Below are 14,532 nucleotides of genomic sequence, written 5' to 3'. Positions count from 1 at the left end.
TGGAGACCTTTTGAAACGGAACAAGACGAAATTTATCAACAATATAATAAAATTGTATGAGGACATAAATAATTAAAGTATGTTGTTGGTCAAATGAACATATAATAGAAATTTTCTGCACATTATATACGAATTATTATAATGTTTTACCTTTAGCAGAAAACTTCTTTAGGGGCGCCTATGAAACTCATTAAATTTGATTGCTCGGTTACATAATGTTCAATAATACATGTTCAACTGACTTCGGAAAGACTATAATCATCAAGTCTTTAAAAAACCATTGCTGTTAACTGTTTTGATTATTATCTGAGGAATACCTAGGATGGTTCAAACAGTATAAAATATCTATGCCAATATTTTGTGTAAAAAGGGAAATTTAACTTTACCGGAAAAGGCTCGACCAAAATACCCCTAAGCTGTATACTGTAATTAAAATTATACAATAAAAAGATCACCATAATTTTAACTTATAAATTAAATTTAAATAAAAATGGAACTAGATGCACTTAATTAATTTTGGAAATAGTCAACAGTGTCGAAATTTTGAGGTTTTTCGTGACAAAGTCTTCCAGTATCTCGGTAACAGGTTTACAAGTTTAGCTATATAGGTACCAGTTCAGAAAATGTTTGACCATTATATCGTTAGCCCAAGTTTCACGAATCTGAATCAAATACTTTCAAAGGTATTTGAATAAATGTTATACTTTCGTTTAAACCTCAACAGATTATCAAAATCTTATTTTTTTTTCTAAAATAACACATTCTGATTATGACAAACACTATATTTTATTGTATGTATTAACAGTGTATTAATTTCAACTTAATTTTGTTTCAGACAAACCTCCAGTTGAAAAATATTCAGAAGCAAAGGTTTACATTTACGTTAAAAAAAAACTCTTAAGTTTTTTTTATATAGTGGGCTGCATAAGAAAAAATACCTAAAGAAAATGTATTTCAGATTATAGAAATTAAATTTTATATTTACCTATATTTTTAAATACATAGTAGCAACGAATGACAGGTATACCCACCCACTACCACACATCTTTTTTTGTTAAAATACATAATTTATAAACAAAAGCGAGACACGAAAAGATCAGACAAACACGTTTCGAAAACCTAACATCTCCCCCTTGCAGGCTACTGAGAAACATATGTTTCATGTTTAATTTCGTTTACGCTTTACGAAAGAAGTTAATTTAGTAAGTGCCTACTTTAAGCTCCACTTTATTAAGTCGTCTCTCTACTTAGACATTATCGGGAATTGTATACATTTCATAACTTGTTATTTTTAAAATGAAGTGTAATGTTATAATTCACCAGTTAGTTTCGCAGTTACGATTAATACACAATTAAACTTTTTTAGTACCTAATCTTATGTAGGCAGTTGCTAAGAAATAAAATATTAATACTTTAATCACTTCAGATAAAATATTTTTCTATATCGGGGCTACAAAAAGACTAGATAATTTTTATCTATGGTGTTTTTAACCCTGATATAGAAAAGACATCTGTGTGAAGTTAATTATTTTCAACCGTAATCAAGAAAATCGTGATTACAAACATATTTATGCCCCGAAGGAACGTTTATCCATTCATTGTTTTAGTCCAATTTACATAATTTTCGAGAATTTGTAGGCATCTAAAAAAATATTTTCCTCAAAATTTCTCTTCATTTTTAATTGAATTATTCATTATTATACCATACCCCGGATATCGTGCTCGAAATGACGCAAATAACAGAATCGTAATGAGTAGGTCGAAGACAAGTTATAGGTAAGTATATAAAAATAATTCAAATTTTATTTTACCTTTAAGTAGATGATAATTACACAATGAATATACAAACAAAAACTATTCACTATATAGATTCACAAGATTCATAGTGCATTTCTTGAAAGAACTACTAGAGTACCAGGGACTAAGTATATTTCAATGATTCTTTTAAACAGTAGGTATTGGACAATATATTAATTTTTCTAAATGTCTAGGTACTTATTTTCCTAAAATATCGGAAGCACGGCAAGCGGTTAATTTACAGCTTCTTGCAACTCTCATATGTAAAAGAATTTTCTTATAGTTAAACCAGTATTAAAGGAGTTGAACATAATATTTTAATATTTAATGCCGATCCTGGAAAGTCGGAAGGCGAACCTTGTATTATTGCAAGTGACACTGAAAAAAAAATGTTTTTGGTGCTTACAAAAAAAATTAATAAATTTAAATATAGAAACACGTTTTTACAAGTATTACCTTCGTACAAAACCGAACAAAAGAAATATTATAAATAAAAGAAAACGTTGTCAGAAATATTCATAATTTTTACTTTAATATAAACTATTACTAGTATCAACAAAGTTACAGAAACACTATATTTTTTTTAACTATTTTCTGGTAGGTATGTCGAACTTAAAATTCGGGGCCTAATTATAACATAACTATTTTTTAAACTCAGTATCTTAATACCTAAGTAGCTTCAATATGGAAACTTTACCTAGTAGATTTCTGAATTTAAAAAATAAGGTTAATTATTATATTTTAAGACAATTTTACAAAATTTGACGTTTGGATATTGAAAACTAATTTGATTAATAGTAGTAGGTATGTTAAATGTCCAAATAGTTTTATTAGAAAAATTAGCTGAAATTAAAAATAAAAGAATACTTAAAAGTTTAGTACAAAAAATTATATACCTTGAAACAAGTCAAGACTTCAAGAAGCAAAGGATTTTATTTAGCTACTGATCATAAAGAAATAACAATGAATATTTATTTGATTTGTATCTACGAACATGCTATAATTTGGAACTAATTAAAATTTCGTCACCAAAAAATATAACAACACAGAGAAATGTTTTATTATAATAGATATTTCTCATACTAAGGTGACAGATTGTCTGCGTAATTATAATTATATATATATATATATATTATTATGTTTTTAGAATTTGTGGAAATTAAAGTTCTGACACTGGCTTCAAACAAATGTGTATATCCCCTTTAAACTCTGTGTGCAATAAGTTTTCTCACCGAATTCATCAAAATTGAAACCTACATTTCCGGAATGAGAAAATTATTGACTATAGGTATGTCTAATGTGGCAATTATTCTACAAATAAAAGGCTCAGAATATTTAGGATATTTATTCTTGTCGAAGAGTTCTGACATAAATGGGAGCAGTCAAAATTTGTACTTTTTATTTCAGTACGAAAATTGTTTACTATTCCATCTTGTTTTGCCCTATTTAGGGCAAAGCTATCATTAGTGCAAAAATATGAAAGTCAAATAAAAAGCTTGCTAAATAAGAATACGCTATTAATTCAGAAGAGCGCACGCGATTGGGACATTTATCTGTGAAGACAAGTCCTCATGTAAATATTTTTTTGCTAAAATTGTATAATTTTTGCTTCCTTCTCAACTTTAAAATTTTTGTTTCCTCCTCATTCTCAGTATTAAAATGAATTTTTATTAGGAATTTAGGGTCATCACGTGAACATGCGTCTCTTGTCTCTTCATTGCTTTTGAAGATATAGGAAAAGAAAAATAATAATAATAATAATAATTAATCATTAACTGTTATCGAAGAAATAAATTTTTGAATAAAAAAAATGGATACGGCATACTAGGATAGAAATACCATCTCTGCTTTTTTCTTATATATTGTGTTGGAATATTTTCTCAACATTACAGGGACATAGATAAGGTCTAACAGCTTATATCTAAAGGAAGATATGACCAAATGAATAGATTCGGTTTATCTTGGTTTGTTTGGGTATTTTGAAGCCTGTTCAAAAAAACGCATTCACTTAAAATTAATATTTAGAAAATAAATCAGTGTTGAAAAAAATACTTAATACCTATAATTAAATATAAAAATAAACAAATAAAATTTGAATAGCCGGTTGTAGTTTTGAAACCGAAAATAGATAAATCTTTGGCAAAAGTAGTTTTTTAAAAATAACCGACAGCTGATCATTTTGGCGCAAGGCTTTTTCAAGTAATTTTTAAAGTAACCCAAATGGAGTGAGAAGAAACTAAAACTATGGCACATTCTTTTGGCATATTAAAGATAGGTAGGTATAGCTATATGTATAAAACCTTAATCCTTCTAACAGATTTTTTTGTGAAAAGAAATGGGTTTACCCCGAAAACAACGAAGTTACAATCAAATCTATCATTTTCCCGCGAATAGGTACTCTGTATATTTAACAGAAACAGTAGATATTTATAAATATATGTCGGTACTAGTATCTAGGAACATTTACATTGAACGAGAGATTGGGCAAAAATCAAACCTGGGACATGTTCTGTTCCGTTCGTAGCCGATGATAGAGGAGGTAGGCAGCACATAGCACTAAGAAATTCGCGAGACAGATAGTAACTACTGTGACACATGAACGACTCTCTATCAGACGGCTGACAGCATGCTTTATATGTTCATTTTACAACAGTTTAGTAGATGGGCCTGCTTCAAACATAGAGCTTTTAGGGTCTCACCGTCTCTCCTATTCGGTGAAATGCTGAAATAGCCAAGAGCGCACCGTATAGGTGAGCGTGCAATGTCGCCCGTCGATCTACGACTTTCCCACGATATATGCAAGAAACGGTTCAAGCATCCTCTATTCGTCATATATAAATTCATACTGAATATTGCTCACCAGAATATAGTAAGCTGAAAGAGTAAATATAGAATAAGATATTTTCCTTGGTTTTATGGTTATTCTTTATTAGAAGATAGACTTAAGTGTAAACTTCGCCGACTGTATATACTGACAGCAAATTCTTTACGAAGTAGGTACTGTTAAAATGGTAGGTTATAAACTGTCAAGTCAAAAACTCGCTTGATTAAACTAATTACAATTTTTGTAAATCGACGCGAAAAACGAAAGGTTCTCATATTCATTTCGATTTATTTTCAAGAACTCTTACACACTATATTCTGTAAAAGTAAATACTTGTTATTCCATACTTTCAGAAGACTGATAATTGCTATTGTTAGATACGTATATAAAATTTTGTAATTTAATAAAAACCTACCTAGTAGTTTTCAATATAAAAACTATATTTACCAACAAATGCCGTTTTTTTGTTAAGCTAAATGTAGATTTTTTACCTTTTGACAGTTCAATTTGAAAATCAAAATAATCAGTACTTTCTCAATTAACACTACTTTAAATACTATTGTTACTTTTATTGAGATTTAACTAAGATAAATTGACATAAAGGATTAACCATCAATAGGTTTTGTAAGCATATACCTTCCGGAATTTTAAATCCTATAATGAAGGAATATGTTTGAGAACGTGAATGACGAATACCTACCTACTACGTATACTTGTGATAGGCACCTATTTTTGAAAGAGAAGTTATAGTCTAATACAGGCAAAAACAAGTTAAAAAACACGTTTGAAGTTTGCTAATCGGCCTTCTATTCTGAGCCGAATTTTGCCCCATGCCTAATTAAATAGTTTAGTTATTTATTATAAAACACATCTAATAGTAGTCATAGGTTACTCAATTGAAAAGCAGAATTTTGTCGCCTGTTTATGAAAAAAATGCAATTTAACATCTTGTCTAGCAGGGTAAGTAATCCATACCAAAAAAAAAACAATCGTACGTTTGTCATTTGTCGTGGATCATAATAAGGTAGGCAGGTACATAATTTTAATTTAATTCATAGTAAAGGAAACTGTAAATGGTTAATTTGTTTCCAATAACAAAGAAATAAATATTGAAAAAAGTCAGTTAGGTATATAATGTATAACTTGTATTCTTGTATTAAGTAAATAGATGTATTAGGTATTTATTTTTGAAATTTAAAATAGGTAATTCTAAAAATTTGTAATACCCAGTTATATCTGTTAAGCATTTACGAAAATATGGGAGAATGTTTTATGTATATTTCCTATATTCGTTTCTTTTAATTGAATACTCAATACCTAATATGTGGTTCGAATAAACTTATACAAACAATATGCATCTCCTTATTTAAAAGCTGGTTTTAATAAATTTCAAACATGTAGGATCTTAGCTTATAAAGTAAAAGGTAGGTTGGAATATATAAGTCCCTTTATAAAAAAGGAATGTAGTAATGTCTATTTAAATTCAAGACGCCACTCACCGATACATCTGAAATAAGCCAGTCAGCATTTTAAGGGTTTCGATCGTAGGTATATTTCGTTAACAGTGCTGCTCTAATGGAATGACGGAGAAATCCCGAACTATAAAACAAAATCATTTAAAAGGAAACGGAAAGACCGTCCCGTGACTCTACGCTAAGCAAAGACGATGGCTGTGTGCCAATCTCTTCCACTTGAGTTTCAATAGACCTAATTTTAGAAAACACATTCATTTCACTGCACTATGCACTTAGTTATGCACTTATTTCATCTAAAATTATCTGGTGAAATGAACGGAACGGACCAAGACTTTCATATCTACTAGGTACCTACATTTTTCCATAGTTCCATAGAACTAACTGAACACACCGCCGGCTAAAACCACATTCGCAGTGTACTAACCCACAAACTAGAACAAATGACACCCCAAAAATGTAACTCTAGATGTACCTTTATTTAAGTATAATAAAAATATATAGAAGTGAAGAGGGGAACGTACTATAGCGGACGCTTAGACGGTGTCGAGTTAACTTAGAAGACATATAAAAGCAAAGTACTATTCCATAACATCACAGTCTAATGTTGATCCAATAGACCGAAGAAGTCTTCAAGTAGAATTCCAACCCGGAAGTATTATGAAATGATTTGACTAACTGTCTTTTATTCATGTATAAACTATAAATTCAAGTAGATCATTAGAAGGCTTATATCACTGAATAATAATTCTTTAATGGGGTTTGGACCAACCAAAAATTTTGTGACAGTTTACTTGATTGGTTAGAATATTTTATGACTAATTTAGAAATAAATATTTGTCAACTGCAATTTACATCCAGTATTATGTAGATACCCTGGCTTGTGTGTACTCTGAGTAGTCATTTTCTGAAGTGGAATCTGATTCCAGAGCAATTGTAACAATTATTTATAGAGTTCTAAATAAATATGTAAAAATATAAATTATAAATAGGAACAAAATCCTCCGTGAGTAAAAGTGAGACAGAATGTAAACGTATGTCTAAACTAAATACGAACGCTTGTTTGAGTGAAACAGACGTCCAGCCATGATTGTAGCAAGTGAAACTGGCAGTCACGTGGTAGAACTAATGCCAATGCCGCCAATAAGCTATGGGACTTGGGTCGATATAGTCATGGCAACCGTTCAAAACCCGCCTTTTAAAATGAAATGAAATGAGTATTAGAGTGTTCCTCAAACAAGGACGGAATAACATCGTAAAGAATTTCATTGGATGATAAATAGTAAAATTTTTATGATTTTTCAGCTAAATGTTGGTTTTACGTTTCGCTACTAGATGTAGGTAACGTCTCCGTTTTAGGGAGGCCAACGACTAGCTATGTATGCATTCAGAGGGAATTTCAAACTTGGACATTTTTCCTATTCCGAAAAATTTCTTATTTTATATATGAAAAATAAAATAAATTATATTTAAAAATTTAATAAAAATCTTTATATTTTCTAATACATATATAACTATTTTTAAATAATTTAATAACATTGTTATATAACATAATGCAAAACTAATTGGATAGGTCAGTCATAGGTACTTACTTGAAAATAAAATAAAGCTGATGTATCTGTTGTAAAAATATCAATATATCACCTGTGGTTGATAAAATAATAAGACGAATTTAAATAATTCTTCCTTATTGAGCCCTGTAAAAAGGTACCTAGATATCGAGAACCATTCAAAAAGAAAATTGCCACTTTGAATTAATCATTTTCTAGTTGGGTTTGAGTATCAGACATTCAAATTGATATTCTAATGCTCCTGCCCACAAATCAGAGCCAAAATATTTACATAACATGCCAATGGCACAGAATGGCTTATGTTATCCTGATAAAAAAGCCTAAAAATCTACACCAATCATGAGAACCAAATAAATAAAATATCTTCTTATTAAAATAAATTATACAAAATTCACAACAACTTATAAGCACAATTTAACTTCATCTAGAGATTCATACATTGAAACTTGTTTTGAATTATTGGTTAAATTAATTTTTAGTAAATAATTTAATAACAATAAAACGATTGATCTCAATTTAAGTAACTGGTTCAACCAAATTTGCTATTAGATCTAATAATATTTGAGTATTGATATATGTACCTAAAATGAATTTAAAATCATTCTTCACTTCTTTTTGGCAGGTTAGATACCTATTCTTTCTCCAGAGAACAATTGAATACTTTTCTACATTACAATGAAATAAGAATGTCTACTATTAGCTTCTGTTTTTTTTCCTTTTTTTCATTACCTACTTTATAAAAAGAAAAGTCTACATAAACGTACACTGTAAGTATATCTACCAATAATTATTTACAATACTAAATTCACCTTAAAATTATTCAGTAACTTCAAATAATGAAAACTAGTAGTAGGTAATTATTGCTTTAAGAGACATCTAGTAAAAGAATCAAATGGATGAACACAGAATCAACAATTACAAGCAGTACGAAGAAAAAAATCATCCTACCACCGACCAAATCGTAGGTATATACTTTTGTTAAATACTACTTACACTTTAGTATATTCAATAAATTATAATTGACTCAATTTTTATTTTATTTTTCTTTCATTTGGTCCTATATAGGTAGTATCTATATTTGTTTACAGAAGTATTTTAAATCAAGTTTATGTTTTTCTATTACATGTAAAACTGTTGGTAAAACTTTCATCAGTACTTATTTTCAGTTATTTAGTCTAACCGAGCAGTGACAACATTCTGATTTCTCTTTTTACTGATTTGAGTTACGACAGAAAAGGAAGTCCCGTTATTGAAAATTTTCCTAAGGTAATAAATTAGGTGCGTACAATATCTTTTTTCCTGTAGGTATTTATTACTTATAAAGGTACAGACTTTTTTTTTGGAAAAATTTATTTAATTTATTTTGCATGCTATGCCTAGATTTTTTGTATCAAAGAGCACTGTTTGACATAATTTGACAACATTTTTTAAGGAAAAAATTGTTCGAATTTATTTGAATTTATTAGCTTTATAATAGAGTAAAACAATACCTATTAGCTAATGATATTTGCCTATACATTTAAACATTTACGCCAATAACAAAAGTATAGTTGCAAAGAAAATTATTTATAAGTAATCTTAGATCAAATTAACAAAACAGTGAAGACGACGGAGAAGAAGTGAAAATACCTAGACTTAAATTCAATAAAATGGTGGACAAACAAATGTAAACACTAGCTTTAAAAGAAAAAAACAAGAACATATTTCTCATGGAATGGTGTCTAATTGTGACATTTATTGATATATTTATTGTAAAGATTACTATTTACGATTTTTTTTTACATGAACCTCCATTTTATATGAGCATAGCAGTGTTCTTGTCAAATATCGATTATGGTAATTGAGAAACCACCTAGGAAGAAACATTTATATTCTTGGTGACATAATTTATTTGTTACTTCCTTATAAAGGTATATCTTTTAATTGTTCTTTCGGTAAACTACTTATATATTTAATTCTGATACTTATTCAGGAGCCCATGTACAAAAAATACGTAGATACATAGGTACATTGATGAACTTTAAGTTTCAAATTTTTTTCTTGGTCATATAGGTAATCGATAACTCTTAATAGTTTAAGTAATATCCTCATTATGTATGAGCCATTAAAATTATTTCTTTTATTGAATTTAATGGAGATACCTTGATTCTGAGTTCACAGAAGAATTTCAGTTAAAACGATGTGAAAGATTAAAGTTACTACTAAAATATTAAATTAGGACAGTTCACTGGAGTTTACGTTTATACTTCAACGTAAGTCGCTTTACTTGGTTTTGGAATATATTTTCTATTGAATTTAATGAAGACAGTTTGATTTTGAGTTCATACTCAATATATTTGAACGGTTACAAAGTAGACTTACCTACATTAAAATAGATTTATCATGTTTTGCATGCTTTGCCTATGCACTTTATGAATGGTATCCTGTGACATACTTTGTCGACGAAACCATTTGTTATTCTTCGTTATATTTTATATAGGTAGCCGACTTGTTCAAAATGCCGCAGATTTTTTGTTTAATAAATGTTCAGCCACGCCATGTCAGTTCCTGTTTAATATAAATATTTACTACTACAAAATAGTAGTACCAAAAATAGAACCTGGTTGAATAAAAGTAATTTATTACGGAGCTCATGTCAAACGTCTGTCCAGTCAGCGAATAAAATTCCCGTTTCATTACTGTTTAGCATATCATTCATGAAATAACTGGCAGTTTTGGTGAATGATTGTTCAGGTAGATGCAAATCATTAAAAGCAATCAATAATCTGTTGTATATCAGCAGTAAGTCTTTCTTAAAACAGGTGACGAACAAATGCTTATAATTACACGTTGATGGAATCTCACAAACATACGGAGAGTTTATGGAGATACTTTAAAATTAATTTATTGCTTCTTTGTCAGATCTAATTTCGAATGCGATGCGTGTTCTGATCTGGTCCAAATTATGATATACATATCAACAATTTGGAAACGATTCAACGCAAATTCTTGAAATTACTATATCTCGTATCGACGATATTTATACTCTCAATAATATTCACAAAAATATCTGAATTTATTCATTTGTGGTACTATTTGTAAAGACTATTATTACTTAAACATTCCTTTCACATCTCTAATTAATTATACACATTGAGAGAATTGTCAGCTTCTGGGTTTAAGGGCGCCATATTCTTTAAATAATGTTTTCCACAAAGACAAATAATTTCAAACATTTAATAACTGAATAATATAAAGCTTTAAATAATAGTAATGTTATGTCATGCCATCGGGGTATTTTCAAAGACGCCGCAGTAAAACGAATAAACAGGTGCAAAAAACGATCAAACCATCAAGGTTTTAGGTACTGAAATCTAGGAAAATACTAACTTTTTTTATATACCATTCCACATGTACCTAAATATTCTTATAACATTTACTTGCTTAGTCCTACTTATAAAATTGATTACTTTTATTAAATTTATAAGTACGTGAAAATAATTCTTAAAATGTGGGGTTAGGATAACAGCAAACGCATGTTCTACAAACGCTTTTTTTTTGTTATTATTTTATTCGAGTAAATTTAAATAGTAACAATGAATAAACAGAAAATCAAGGATTTTATTTTTGTGCTTACTTTTGTTCTACATGTTTTACTTTTCAAGAATTCAGTACCTAAAAACGCCAGAAATTTGACTATTTCTCGGCCAGTGATATGGCCACCTTAATATGAGGTAGGGAAAACATACTCAGCGGCATAATTAGTTCATTAGATGATTCTTTTCTATTTCAAATTAATTTTTAACTATTTCATGCATGTATAAAAATTTCTACTTGTAATAATAAAATTCCATTATGATGTTTTAATAAAAACAGGAAATACTCTTAAAATTAATACATTAATAGCTTCTACAAGCTTACATTCTTCCCGCTTACAATCAATAAATTGTTAATGTCGGGATGTAGGACATTTTGCAAATCCTTCGAAAATGAGTTCTTAAATTTTTACTGAGTTTGAGATGGAATTTCGATGGATGATTCAGAGTTCTAGATACATATTTCCAAACACAGTCCATTCGACAGATACCTGCTTTTAATGCATTTTGAACTAATGCAATAGGGAGACGCGGTAAGTACAGCATTGCCGTACATAAATACAAAATGATGTCAACCAAACATTTAAAGACTTGCCACAACATTCTCTAGTGACAGCTGATCAATTATTATTATAATCCGATGGATAACAATCAGAGATGTTTCTGCACCTTGGATATGCACACTATGTAGGCGTAGATACTCATTATGACAGGTTATATTTAAAGCTGTAATCCATCATCATCTTGTCTCGTGAAAAAATAAAACGTTTTTCCACTGTTGTTGATTCCAATTTCTGTACATACAAACACATTCTTGACATCTATGCTGGCGTGCTAATCTAGGAATCCACTTCTAAAGTGCTTTTGCTCCAGATTCACAAGGGTTTCTTTGGTCATACTACTGAATATATTGTGAACCTCCTTACTGTGTCTAGTTCTTCTTTCATCGTGAACACTACAATTGAATAAAATCCAGCTCCTGTGTAAATTAAACGCAACCTTATCCAAATCAGTAACCGAGCATTGCAAACAGATTATCGCACCCTGAAAAACTAGGTGTAGGTACTGATAAAAGTCGAACAAATTAAAAATATAGCAAAGCATATAATCAACATGTTTCTGCTGATACTTTCTCAATTTTTTTTTAAGAAATCGCTCCGCATACACAGTAATTTATTGTTGGTTTTATAGATTTGCGTTTCGTAAGAATTGTAGCTAAAGCGTTAATTATGCCGAAATGAATGTAGATACTTAAATAATGGGTGGTAGGTATAGGTATGTGTACTTTTATAAAATATTTCAATAAACCAGATTTTTCTGTGGAAAACAATCGTGATACACAATATAAATACCAATAAATTAATGAACAATAATAAAAACTCAACATATTTAGATATTATCGAAAACCTCGCAACAGCTTGTGTTAGAATTATGTAATTTCGATAAGAAATATACAGAAATTGTATTCAGAATGATCTATAATTACCGATTATTTGTATCGAGTCTTAATTATCTTAATTCATTTATCATTCAACAATTTATAGAACCTGAGTCATTATAGAATTGAAAAAAATAAATAAATAATTGTGCAAATGAGTATAATTAGATTAATTCTCCCAAATATTAATAGGTATTAATAACAACAGTTTCTAGTGGATTTCCAAAAGTTTTTGAATATGCCCTTTTGGACAGATTTTTAGTATAAATATGATAACAGATACCTGCTGTTGATATAAATATGGGAGTGGCCCAGGGCTCAATTTTGGGCCCTGTGGTTATTCTTTTATATGATAATAACATTACTAGGCTCAATGATGAAGCACGCTTTACTCTTTACACCGATGATGCGTTAATATTTGAAAAATATTGCATTAATGTAAAGCATATTTATGAAGTCATTAATTGGTTTAATAACATATAATTCTGACAAAACACAATCTATCAGATTTCACATAACACAAAAACACACTGATAGCTTCAAACTGATTGTTAATGACAACACTGAATTTCTTGTTTAAGCTAGAAACCATCTTGAAAGTTATTGTCATTTAAACTAGCTCTACTAAACGTATACTCAACCATGACCATTTATCTAAATTATATTATGTGCGAGTTGAAAGTCGACAAAGGTATGGCATTGTTTTCTGGGGTGATTCTATTCTTTCAGGAGACGTCTCAGAAAAGCACTCAGTACATATACAGGCTGTTACAAATCACTACAGTGATCTCGGAAATGGTCAGAGGTACGAAGTTGCATAAATGGGGACAAAGTTGCGTAATCAGGGAACCAACATTATTCCTCTAAAAAAAAACAAGGTTAACATAATTAGTTTTCGAAATATTTGAAAAAAAAACGAAATTTTGGAAATCCGTTTTTTTCATTTCAGCCTTGTTTGAGGTGATATTGAAAAAAGAAGAACACTTTCTCATGGCCACTTTTTGCCCTCTATCGAATGGCACAATCAATTTTTATATGTAACGTTTCGTCTCTCCAGGACCATCATAATCTTCATTTTTTTAAATACGACTCTAGAAATTTTATTACATTTTTTGCAAGCCTTTATGACCCCCAATACTGTACTGCCTCAACCCGACTCAAATTAAGACGTTTTGGCTCGAAAAATTCATCTTCAGTGTATTCGTTCCAAATTTATCTAAAATTTTTACTTAATTTCTTTGTTTATTGAACTAACGTACACTGTAAGTGTCGTTAGACCCTGTGAAATCCATCTAGTTATATAAACTATTACCACCACGCGTTACATTAAAACATTTATTATTACACTGAAGATGAATTTTTCGAGACAAAACGCCTGAATCTGGTTCGGCCTGAAGCAGTACAGTATTGGGGGTCATGAAGGCTTGCAAACATTGTAATAAAATTTCTAGGGTCGTATTTAAAAAAATGAAGTTGATGAATGATGGTCCTGAAGAAACGAAACGTTACATACAAAAATTGATTATGCCATTCCATAGAGGGCAAAAAGTGGCCATGAGAAAGTGTTCTTCTTTTTTCAATATCACCTCAAACAAGGCTGAAATGAAACAAGAACGGATTTCCAAAATTTCGGTTTTTTTCAAATATTTCGAAAACTAATCATGTTAGCCTTGATTTTTTGGAGGCATAATGTTGGTCCCCTGATTACGCAACTTTGCTCCCATTTAAGCTACTTCGTACCTCTTACCATTTCCGAGATCCCTTTAGTGAGAAGCGAATTTGTAACAGAATGTATTTATTTATTTATTTATTACCTACACCTAATCAACGGGATGAACCCACTTACAGAGCAGGG

Source organism: Anoplophora glabripennis, unplaced genomic scaffold (assembly GCF_000390285.2).
Source record: "Anoplophora glabripennis isolate ALB-LARVAE unplaced genomic scaffold, Agla_2.0 scaffold25, whole genome shotgun sequence".
Classification (NCBI taxonomy): domain Eukaryota; kingdom Metazoa; phylum Arthropoda; class Insecta; order Coleoptera; family Cerambycidae; genus Anoplophora; species Anoplophora glabripennis.
The sequence above is the reverse complement of the archived record's forward strand: the minus strand, read 5'-3'. Positions refer to the sequence as shown.